This window comes from Tachyglossus aculeatus, chromosome Y4, assembly GCF_015852505.1.
Source record: "Tachyglossus aculeatus isolate mTacAcu1 chromosome Y4, mTacAcu1.pri, whole genome shotgun sequence".
NCBI lineage: Eukaryota > Metazoa > Chordata > Mammalia > Monotremata > Tachyglossidae > Tachyglossus > Tachyglossus aculeatus.
Genome location: NC_052096.1, coordinates 4,145,815 through 4,156,295, shown reverse-complemented (window position 1 = coordinate 4,156,295; position 10,481 = coordinate 4,145,815). Strand labels below are relative to the sequence as shown.

At 45.3% G+C, this 10,481-nt stretch overlaps 5 non-coding genes across 5 annotated transcripts; 3 read left to right on the top strand and 2 right to left on the bottom strand.

Moving 5' to 3' along the window:
• The first annotated feature begins 3,236 nt into the window (after window positions 1-3,236).
• Window positions 3,237-3,308, top strand: TRNAQ-CUG. The gene has a single exon. It is a non-coding gene; the product is annotated as a tRNA-Gln (tRNA).
• Window positions 3,309-4,135: 827 nt separating this feature from the next.
• TRNAM-CAU lies at window positions 4,136-4,207 on the bottom strand. The gene has a single exon. It is a non-coding gene; the product is annotated as a tRNA-Met (tRNA).
• Window positions 4,208-6,329: 2,122 nt separating this feature from the next.
• On the top strand, window positions 6,330-6,412 carry TRNAL-CAG. Its single transcript has one exon. It is a non-coding gene; the product is annotated as a tRNA-Leu (tRNA).
• Window positions 6,413-7,647: 1,235 nt separating this feature from the next.
• On the bottom strand, window positions 7,648-7,719 carry TRNAQ-UUG. The gene has a single exon. It is a non-coding gene; the product is annotated as a tRNA-Gln (tRNA).
• A 2,130-nt stretch (window positions 7,720-9,849) lies between these two features.
• On the top strand, window positions 9,850-9,923 carry TRNAI-AAU. Its single transcript has one exon. It is a non-coding gene; the product is annotated as a tRNA-Ile (tRNA).
• Window positions 9,924-10,481: the final 558 nt, after the last annotated feature.

Below are 10,481 nucleotides of genomic sequence, written 5' to 3'. Positions count from 1 at the left end.
TTTGGTTTTTCTTCTAGACTGTGAGCCCACTATTGGGTAGGGACCTTCTCTATATGTTGCCAACTTGTACTTCCCAAGCGCTTAGTACAGTGCTCTGCACACAGTAAGCGCTTAATAAATACGATTGGTTGATTGACTCTGCCAATTGTCAGCTGTGCGACTTTAGGCAAGTCACAACTTCTCCGTGCCTCAGTTACCCCATCTGGAAAATGGGGATTAAAACTGTGAGCCCCCGGTGGGACAACCTGATCACCTTGTAACCTCCCCAGCGCTTAGGACAGTGTTTTGCACATAGTAAGCACTTAATAAATGTTTTGCACATAGTAAGCACTTAATAAATGCCATCATTATTATTACACGCCTGCTCAGTTGTACTGTACTCTTCCAAGTGCTTAGTACTGTGCTCTGCACATAGCAAGCGCTCAATAAATACCACTGATTGGCTGTTGTGAGAGGCCTGTGGTGGCTCAGAGGGAAAGTAACAGCCTTGAAAGGTTGGAGGCCTGGGTTCTAATCCCGTCTCTGGTATGAGAGTTTAAAAAAAAATTGTAAATACCTAGGAGGGTCTAGAATAGATCACCTAAGAGTGCTGAGATAAAATTTTTCCCCCTTTTAGACTGTGAGCCCACTGCTGGGTAGGGACTGTCTCTATATGTTACCAACTTGTACTTCCCAAGCGCTTAGTACAGTGCTCTGCACACAGTAAGCGCTCAATAAATACGATTGATGATGATGATGTGCTTAGTACAGTGTCTGGCACATAGAAATGGCGTCACAAACATCGTAATTATTGCCAATTATTACTGATTAATCGACTTCCCCTTCCTTCTGACCGACCTGTCCCATCGAGTGAACGGGCAGGCCGCCTCAGGGCCACCCTGCGCCACGTGCCTTTTTCCTCGACCAATCAGAGCTCGCCGAGCCCCGCGGCGCGCGCCCCGAGCCCCTTCCGGATTGGCCGGCGGAAAAATCGACGACTCCCCGTTACCATAGCAACCCCTCAAGCCTGGGTTCGGCCCCGCCCCTCTCCTCCGATCCCATTGGCTGAATGGCCGGAAGGACTTCTGGACGGGGGGGGGGGGGAGTAATTCCCGGCGAAATCTCGCGAGGTCTGCCCCCGGACTTTCCGCCCGGTTGCCGTGGCAACCGAAGCCCCCTGTCCGTCAAAGTTCAGCTTCGTCCAATCAGAGGGGAGGGCGGGGGATCCGGAGCCTGATTCTCGAGAAATCTGGGTAAGGGGATAGTGGTGTTGTGTTGAATAATAATAATAATAATAATAATGGCAATTGTTAAGCGCTTACTATGTGCAGAGCACTGTTCTAAGCGCTGGGGAGGATACAAGGTGATCAGGTTGTCCCAAGTGGGGCGCACAGTCTTCATCCCCATTTTACAGATGAGGGAACTGAGGCCCAGAGAAGTGAAGTGACTTGCCCAGAGTCACCCAGCTGACAAGTGGCGGAGCCGGGATTTGAACCCATGACCTCTGACTCCAAAGCACACGCTCTTTCTACTGAGGCACGCTGCTTCCAATACATTAGGTTTTAGGAGGTTTTGTTTTTTTAATGGTACTTGTTAAGCGTTTATTCTGTGCCAGGCACTGTAATAATCAATCAGTCAATCAGTCGTATTTATTGAGCGCTTACTGTGTGCAGAGCACTGTACTAAGCGCTTGGGAAGTACAAGTCGGCAACACATAGAGACAGTCCTTACCCAACAGCGGGCTCACAGTCTAGAAGGGGGAGACAGAGAACAAAACCAAACATACTAACAAAATAAAACAGGCAATTGTTAAGCGCTTGCTAGGTGCAAAACACTGTTCTAAGCGCTGGGGGGGGTTACAAGATGACTAGGTTGTCCCACGGGGGGCACACAGTCTTAATCCCCATTTTACAGATGAGGTAACAGGCACAGAGAAGTTAAGTGACTTGCCCAAAGTCGCACAGCTGACAAGTGGCGGAGCAGGGATTGGATTGAACCCAGACTCCAAAGCTCGGGCTCTTTCCACTGAGCCACGCTGCTTCACTGTACTAAACGCTGCGGTAGATACACGATAAACGGGTTGGATACACTTAATCACCATTTTACAGATGAGGTAATGGAGGCACAGAGAAGTTGAGCCACTTGCCCAAAGTCACGCAGCAGACATTCATTCATTCAATCGTACTGATTGAGCGCTTTAGTAAGTGCAGATCGAGTCTATTTTATTTTGTTAGTATGTTTGGTGTTGTTCTCCGTCTCCCCCTTTTAGACTGTGAGCCCACTGTTGGGTAGGGACTGTCTCTATATGTTGCCAACTTGTACTTTCCAAGCGCTTAGTACAGTGCTCTGCACACCGTAAGCGCTCAATAAATACGATTGATTGATTGAGATCATTGCACTAAGCGCTTGGTAGAGTAGACTACAACAATTAACAGACACATTCCCTACTGTGAAAGAAAAGCGAGTTTACAGTATAGAGACAATGGGTAGAGCCGGGTTTAGAAACCACACCAAGTCCTCCCCAGTCTTTGAACCCTACAGACCCTGGGAAATTATGGCTTTTTTTCTCTCCCGGCCCCCAGCCCCTCTGCCCCTCGCCATGGCCCTCCCTGAAGTCTATCACTGCTCCTTCTCACTGCATCTCCGGGCGTTTCTCCCCCAAACAGAGGGGGGTCAATCAATCAATCAATCAGTCGTATTTATTGAGCGCTTACTGTGTGCACAGCACTGTACTAAGCGCTTGGGAAGTCCAAGTTGGCAACATATAGAGACAGTCCCTACCCAACAGTGGGCTCACAGTCTAAAAGGGGGAGACAGAGAACAAAACCAAACATACTAACAAAATAAAATAAATAGAATAGATATGTACAAGTAAAATAAATAGAGTAATAAATATGTACAAACATATATACAGGTGCTGTGGGGAAGGGAAGGAGGTAAGATGGGGGGATGGAGAGGGGGACGAAGGGGAGAGGAAGGAAGGGGTTCAGTCTGGGAAGGCCTCCTGGAGGAGGTGAGCTCTCAGTAGGGCCTTGAAGGGAAGATGAGAGTCGGCAGGCCGCTCTCTGCAGAGACTCCTTTAAGACGAGGGCTCAGCCCTACCTCTACTCCTGCATCTGCTGCTCCCAGTTCCTCTCCTCCTGCTGCCCTCTCTCCATCCCATACTCATCCAACTCTGGAAAAATAAGGAATCGACGCATTTTGCCGCTCAGTAGGTTCCAATAAAATGGGAAATCTGGGCTATTTATTACTGTGAGGGTTCCATGGTGTAATGGTTAGCACTCTGGACTCTGAATCCAGCGATCCGAGTTCAAATCTCGGTGGGACCTCAAGCCTTTTTTCTTATGCAGAAGGCCCTCGGTTATCTTTTTTGCTGCGGGAAAATGAAGGAATCTAGGAAAAATGTAGGATTGGATCTTAGGAAGGAACGCAACCCGACACCCTCCCGTATATTGTGATCCAATCTTTTCTTTCGGCCCCTGTGTCACAATTGCGTGTTGCCTGTTTATTGTACTCTCCCAAGCGCTTAGTACAGTGCTCTGCACACAGTAAGCGCTTAATAAGTACGATTGACTATTCATATCAATGTCCGTCTCCCCCTCAACGGTAAACTCGTTGTGGGCAGAGAATGTTTCTGTTATATTGCTCTGTTGCACCTTCCCAAGCACTCAGTACAGTGCTCTGCACACAGTAAGTGCTTTTAGACTGTTAGCCCACTGTTGGGTAGGGACTGTCTCTATGTGTTGCCAACTTGTACTTCCCAAGCGCTTAGTACAGTGCTCTGCACACAGTAAGCGCTCAATAAATGCGATTGATGAGTAAGCGCTCAGTAAATACTATTGAATGAATAAATGAGAGTGTTGTATCCCAACCGCTGACCTCCCCTGAAGTCCTGGGTGCCGGCCTCGAACCCATTATCTACAAACAGCGCATCACAATATTTAATGAAAATTCAGTGTATAGGAGAAACACCTAGGAGAAAAGCATTGTGAGGACGGAATGGGGATTATTTTGTACTTGTCATAGCGTTTACTACCATCCTTGGGACATCGTAAGAGCTTAAGACATTTTTTTCTTATTATATATTATTGTAATTGTTATTATTGGGGCTGGAGAACTGGAGAAAATAGGAAACAAAATGAAAAAAAAATATCATTAGCAGAGGATGGTTTCGATCCATCGACCTCTGGGTTATGGGCCCAGCACGCTTCCGCTGCGCCACTCTGCTAGACAACTTTTATACTCGCCCAATCCCTAGAAAACCTTTAGAAAACGTGGGGGGCAGAAGAAAAGGGTGGGTTTTCAATAAATATTACTTATTATACGCCCCCAGTAAACACACGACTGAAAGAAGGACTCGGGCCAGGTCGATCTCTGACGCCAAGCGATTTACAATCTAATGGAGGAGTCAGACTTCAATCAATCAATCAATCAATCGTATTTATTGAGCGCTTACTGTGTGCAGAGCACTGTACTAAGCGCTTGGGAAGTACATCAAACCATTGTGTATATATTTATTATTCTATATTTTGATGCTATCGATGCCTGTCTACTTGTTTTGTTTGGATGTCTGTCTCCCCCTTCTAGACTGTGAGCCCGCTGTTGGGTAGGGACCGTCTCTATATCATCAGTCGTATTTATAGAGCGCTTACTGTGTGCAGAGCACTGTACTAAGCGCTTGGGAAGTCCATCAAACCATTGTGTAGATATTTATTATTCTATATCTATTTTGATGCTATCGATGCCTGCCTACTTGTTTTGTTTGGTTGTCTGTCTCCCCCTTCTAGACTGTGAGCCCGCTGTTGGGTAAGGACCGTCTCTATATCATCAATCGCATTTATTGAGCGCTTACTGTGTGCAGAGCATTGTACTAAGCGCTTGGGAAGTCCATCAAACCATTGTGTATATATTTATTATTCTATATCTGTTTTGATGCTATCGATGCCTGCCTACTTGTTTTTGTTTGGTTGTCTGTCTCCCCCTTCTAGACTGTGAGCCCGCTGTTGGGTAGGGACCGTCTCTATATGTCTCCACAAGCGCTTAGTACAGTGCTCTGCACACAGTAAGCGCTCAATAAATACGATTGAATGAATGAATGAATTTTCTCGAGAGAAAGCAAAGGAGAATGGGACTATAGATAAGGGAAAAAAATAAATGTTTGAAGAGTCGAGGAAGGAAAATCAGAAGGGAAACCGCTAGTATCGCCATCCGATTATCATCATCATCATCAATCGTATTTATTGAGCGCTTACTATGTGCAGAGCACTGTACTAAGCGCTTGGGAAGTACAGATTGGCAACATATAGAGACAGTCCCTACCCAACAGTGGGCTCACAGTCTAATGATTATCTCAATGGTCCTGTGTTTCTCAATGACTGTGTTTTTATTTATGTATTTTAATCCGCCTGAACTTCTATTTATGCATTTTCCTTTCATTTTTATTTTATCTGAGTCTGCTTCTCCCGGTCTTTTTCTCGGTTCCTCTTGTCTCTCCCAGTCTTCCTCTGTTTATCTCCCCTACCGTCTCTAAGCTCCATGTCTCTCCGCACTTCTCCCAATATTGCTTAGCCCAGTGTTCTGCACACAGTTGGCGCTTAATACGATTGACTGAATCTCTCGGACTATTGGAACCCCATGCTCTTAGAATCAAGCAGTTTTTACCCGTTATTTGTCGTTAGAGAAGTAACGTGGCTCAGTGAAAAGAGCCAGGGTTTGGGAATCAGAAGGTCATGGGTTCTAATTCCGCTTGTCTGCTGTGTGACTTTTGGCATGTCACTTCACTTCTCTGGGCCTCAGTTACTCTTACCTCCTTCCCTTCCCCACAGCACCTGTATAGAAGTATATATGTTTGTATATATTTATTACTTTATTTATTTATTTATTTATCTGACGTACATATCTATTCTATTTATTTTATTTTGTTAGTATGTTTGGTTTTGTTCTCTGTCTCCCCCTTCCAGACTGTGAGCCCGCTGTTGGGTAGGGACTGTCTCTATGTGTTGCCGACTTGGACTTCCCAAGCGCTTAGTACAGTGCTCTGCACACAGTAACCGCTCAATAAATACGATTGATTGATTGATTGATTGATTGATTGATGTGTAAAATGGGGATTAAGACTGTGAACCCCACGTGGGACAACTTCATTACCTTGTATCTACCCCAGTGCTTGGCACAAAGTAAGCGCTTAACAAATACCATTATTAGTACTTGTACTTCCCAAGCGCTTAGTACAGTGCTCTGCACACAGTAAGCGCTCAATAAATGCGATTGATTGATTAGTATTAGTATTATTAGTATCAAACTCAATCCGAACAGGCTCACTCAGTCTCCTGGAAAATGCTTCTCCACGTGTCAGGATGGCCGAGCGGTCTAAGGCGCTGCGTTCAGGTCGCAGTCTCCCCTGGAGGCGTGGGTTCGAATCCCACTTCTGACAGTCCTATTTTTTGGACTCCCAAATTTCCATCAACCTCAATATTTCTTGAGCGCCTACCTCGTAGCCAACAGTGTAGTATGTCCGTGGGGGAGTTGCAATAATATTTGAGACACTGTCCTTGTCCTCGATTAAATTTAAATGGGGTGTTGTGGAAGGTGTTATATTAATAGTCACAGATGTTTAGGGGATTATACAAGTCAGGCAATCGTATTTATTGGACGTTTACTGTGTGCAGAGCACTGGACTAAGCGCCTGGGAGAGGACAATCTAACAATAAACAGACATTTTCCCTGCCCACAACGAATTTGCAGTATCTACCGTAGTGCTTAGAACAGTGCTTGGCACATAGTAAGCGCTTAATAATGCTATTTTTATTTTTTGTTGTTGTTGTTAAGAATATAACAGACACTGCTGGCCTTGCCAGATATCCAGCACACAGCCTCAGCCCCGGGGACCGACCGGGACAAGAAGGACGGAATTTAGTGAAATAATCTCCAAATGAGAAGCAGCAGGCAAGAATGAACATTTTCCCACCCGTCAGGCCTGATTGCAGATTTCTGGGGCGCGGCCTTTCTCGGCTTTCCGAAGGTAAATTCGGGATCAATCCATCCATCAATCAATCAGTTGCATGTATTGAGCGTTTACTGTGATTAGAGCACTCATTCATTCATTCAATCGTATTTATTGAGCGCTTACTGTGTGCAGAGCACTGGACTAAGCGTTTGGGAAGTACAAATCGGTCCCTACCCAACAACGGGCTCACAGTGTAGAAGGGGGAGACAGACAACGAAACAAAACATGTAGACAGGTGTCAAAATCGTCAGAAAAAATTGAATTAAAGAAAGCTATGTGCATTCGACTAAGCGCTTAGGAGGGTAAAATAGAATAGAATTGATAGACACGGTCCCTGCCCACAACCTGCTTATAATCTAGAGCGAGAGAGAGGGGGATCTTTGGGGAGAGTCTCCGTAGAACCTATTTCCCTCTAGATTTTAAGCTCGTTGTGGGCAGGGGACGTGTCCCGCGCTTAGTACAGTGCCTGGCACATACTAAGCGCCTAACAAATCCCACAATTATGACCACCATTATTATTACTATTGTCTAACAGCTCTGTTGCATTGGAGTCTCCGGAGTGCTTAGTACAGCGCCCTGCACAGAGCCAGCGCTCAATAAGTACGATTGATTGATTGCGTGGCGGGGGTGTCTAGCAGCTAGATGGTTTACTTTGGCAAAATAGGTTCTACCGAGATTTGAACTCGGATCGCTGGATTCAAAGTCCAGAGTGCTAACCATTACACCATAGAACCGGTTGCTAGGCAGAAGAGGAGGATGTGTCATGTGTAAATGATGAAGAGCTGATATTTCAGTGTTTTTAATGATAATAAAAAATAGTTTTCTTCAGTGGTTATTATGTTCCAAGTATCTACTAAGCGCTGGGGGGTAGATACAAGCTGATCAGGTTGGGCAGGTCATTTCCTCTAGACTGTCAGCTCGCTCTGGGCAGGGAAAGTGTCTGCTTGATGTTCTATTGTCGTCTCCCAAGCGCTTAGTACAGTGCTCTGCACAGTTAGCGCTCAATAAATACTATTAAACGAAGGAATGACCTTCCGAAGCATAGTGGCTTCGTGGAAAGAGCCCAGGCTTGGGAGTCGGAGATCATGGGTTCGAATCCTGACTCTGCCCCTTGCCAGCTGTGTGACCTTGGGCAAGTCACTTAGCTTCTCTGTGTCTCAGTGACCTCATCTGAATGGAGATGAAGACTGTGATCCCTTCATGGGACAGCCTGATGACCTTGTATCTATCCCATCGCTTAGAACAGTGCCTGGCACCTAGTAAGCGCTGAGCAAATACCAACAATATTATTATTATTAATATTATTCCTGAGCGTGCCATCCTTAGCATTTATGTAAGCACTGATTTACATGTTACAATTATTTATGCATTTTTTTTTCCAAACTCTTGTGGTTTCTAGTGTCATATAAGCTTTTTCTCCGGCTTCCACTGTATAAAGACAAGGAACACCTTGCTGGTTCCCCCATCAGACTATAACTTAATTGACTGCAGAGACTGTGGACTCAGTATTTACTATTGAATGGATACTGAATGGATACTATTGAATGGATGCGTGGATGGATGGTTGGAAGGATGGATGGATGGATGGATGAATTGATGAATGAATGAATGAATGACCCCTCATATATGGGAGGGAACGAAGTTCAGGATGGGAATGAAGCTGTATCTTAATTGGCGAAAGCAGGGCTTTTCGTAATGTGGGAAAGCATTTCTGATTTGCAAATCTGAGCTCTCTGGCCTTCAAACCTCAGGAACAAGTTGACATCAACCTAGTGGCCGTTATTAAATTTCCCCTCAAACAATCCATCAATCAGTGGTATCTTTTGAGCGCTCACTATGAGACGAGCACTGTACTAAGCGCTTGGGAGAATTAGCAGACGATAAGCACAAAATTAGCAACAGAACAGAATTGGCAGATACTAAGCATCGTTGATAGTCTCCTGAGCCCCACAACACTTATGCAAGTATCTGTTTACTCAATATTCCCCCTATACCTTATGCATTTTAATATCTGTCTCTTCCTATGGATTGTTAGCTCCGTGTTACAGGGCGGGGATCTTCCAGCTCTGTTCATTCATTCAGTCGTATTTATTGAGCGCTTACTGTGTACAGAACACTGTACTAGGCTCTTGGAAGAGTGTTATAGAACAATAAACAGTCACATTCTCTGTCCACAATGAATTTACAGTCTAGAGGGGGGAGACAGACATTAAATGACAGGTATGGACATAAGTGTTGAGGGGGATGAATAAAAGGGAGTAAGGGCGACGCAGAAGGGAGTGGAAGAAGAGGAAAGGGGGGCTTAGTTATGGCAGAAGGGGAAAGAAGGGGAAAGGGATCACATAATAATAATTGTGGTATTTGTTAGGGATAGATGCAAGAACATCAGGTCCCACATGGGGTTCACAGTTTAGCCGGGAGTTGGGGAGAGTGGAGGGATAATAATGGCATTTATCAAGCGCTTACCATGTGCAAAGCACTGTTCTAAGCGCTGGGGTTACAAGGTGATCAGGTTGTCCCACGTGGGGTTCACAGTCTTAATCCCCATTTTCCAGATGAGGCCCAGAGAAGTTAAGTAACTTGCCCAAAGTCACACAGCTGACAAATGGCGGAGCTGGGATTTGAACCCATGACCTCTGACTCCAAGGGTCAGATCTGTTGGGGGCACCTTTGCGTTTTAATGGGATTTGCTAGGTGCCTACTGATTACTCCAGCGCTTAGAACAGTGCTTGATACATAGTAAGCGTTTAACAAATGCCATTATTATCAGTATTATTATGTTATGTACCAGATACTGAACTTACCCAACTGACCCAAACTCTTCCTCCTGCCTATTTGAGGGGGGTCTAAAGACCCCTACCATGGGCCGGTTAGCTCAGTTGGTTAGAGCGTGGTGCTAATAACGCCAAGGTCGTGGGTTCGATCCCCGTACGGGCCATCCGGTTTTTTAAATTGACATTTTCCCTTCCTCCAAAAAGATTTTCAAGGTGGGAAAGGGAAAATGAATAAATATCATCATCATCATCAGCAATCGTATTTATTGCGCGCTTACTGTGTGCAGAGCACTGTACTAAGCGCTTGGGAAGTACAAATTGGCAACATATAGAGACAGTCCCTGCCCAACAGTGGGCTCACAGTCTAAAAGGGGGAGACAGAGAACAAAACCAAACATACTGACAAAATAAAATAAATAGAATAATAAATATGTACAAACATATATACATATATACAGGTGCTGTGGGGAAGGGAAGGAGGTAAGATGGGGGGATGGAGAGGGGGACGAGGGGGAGAGGAGGGAAGGGACTCAGTCTGGGAAGGCCTCCTGGAGGAGGAACGCTTTATTGAGCGCTTACTGTGTGCAGAGCACTGTACTAAGCGCTTGGGAAGTCCAAGTTGGCAACATGTAGAGACAGTCCCTACCCAACAGTGGGCTCACAGTCTAAAAGGGGGAGACAGAGAACAAAACCAAACATACTGACAAAATAAAATGAATAGA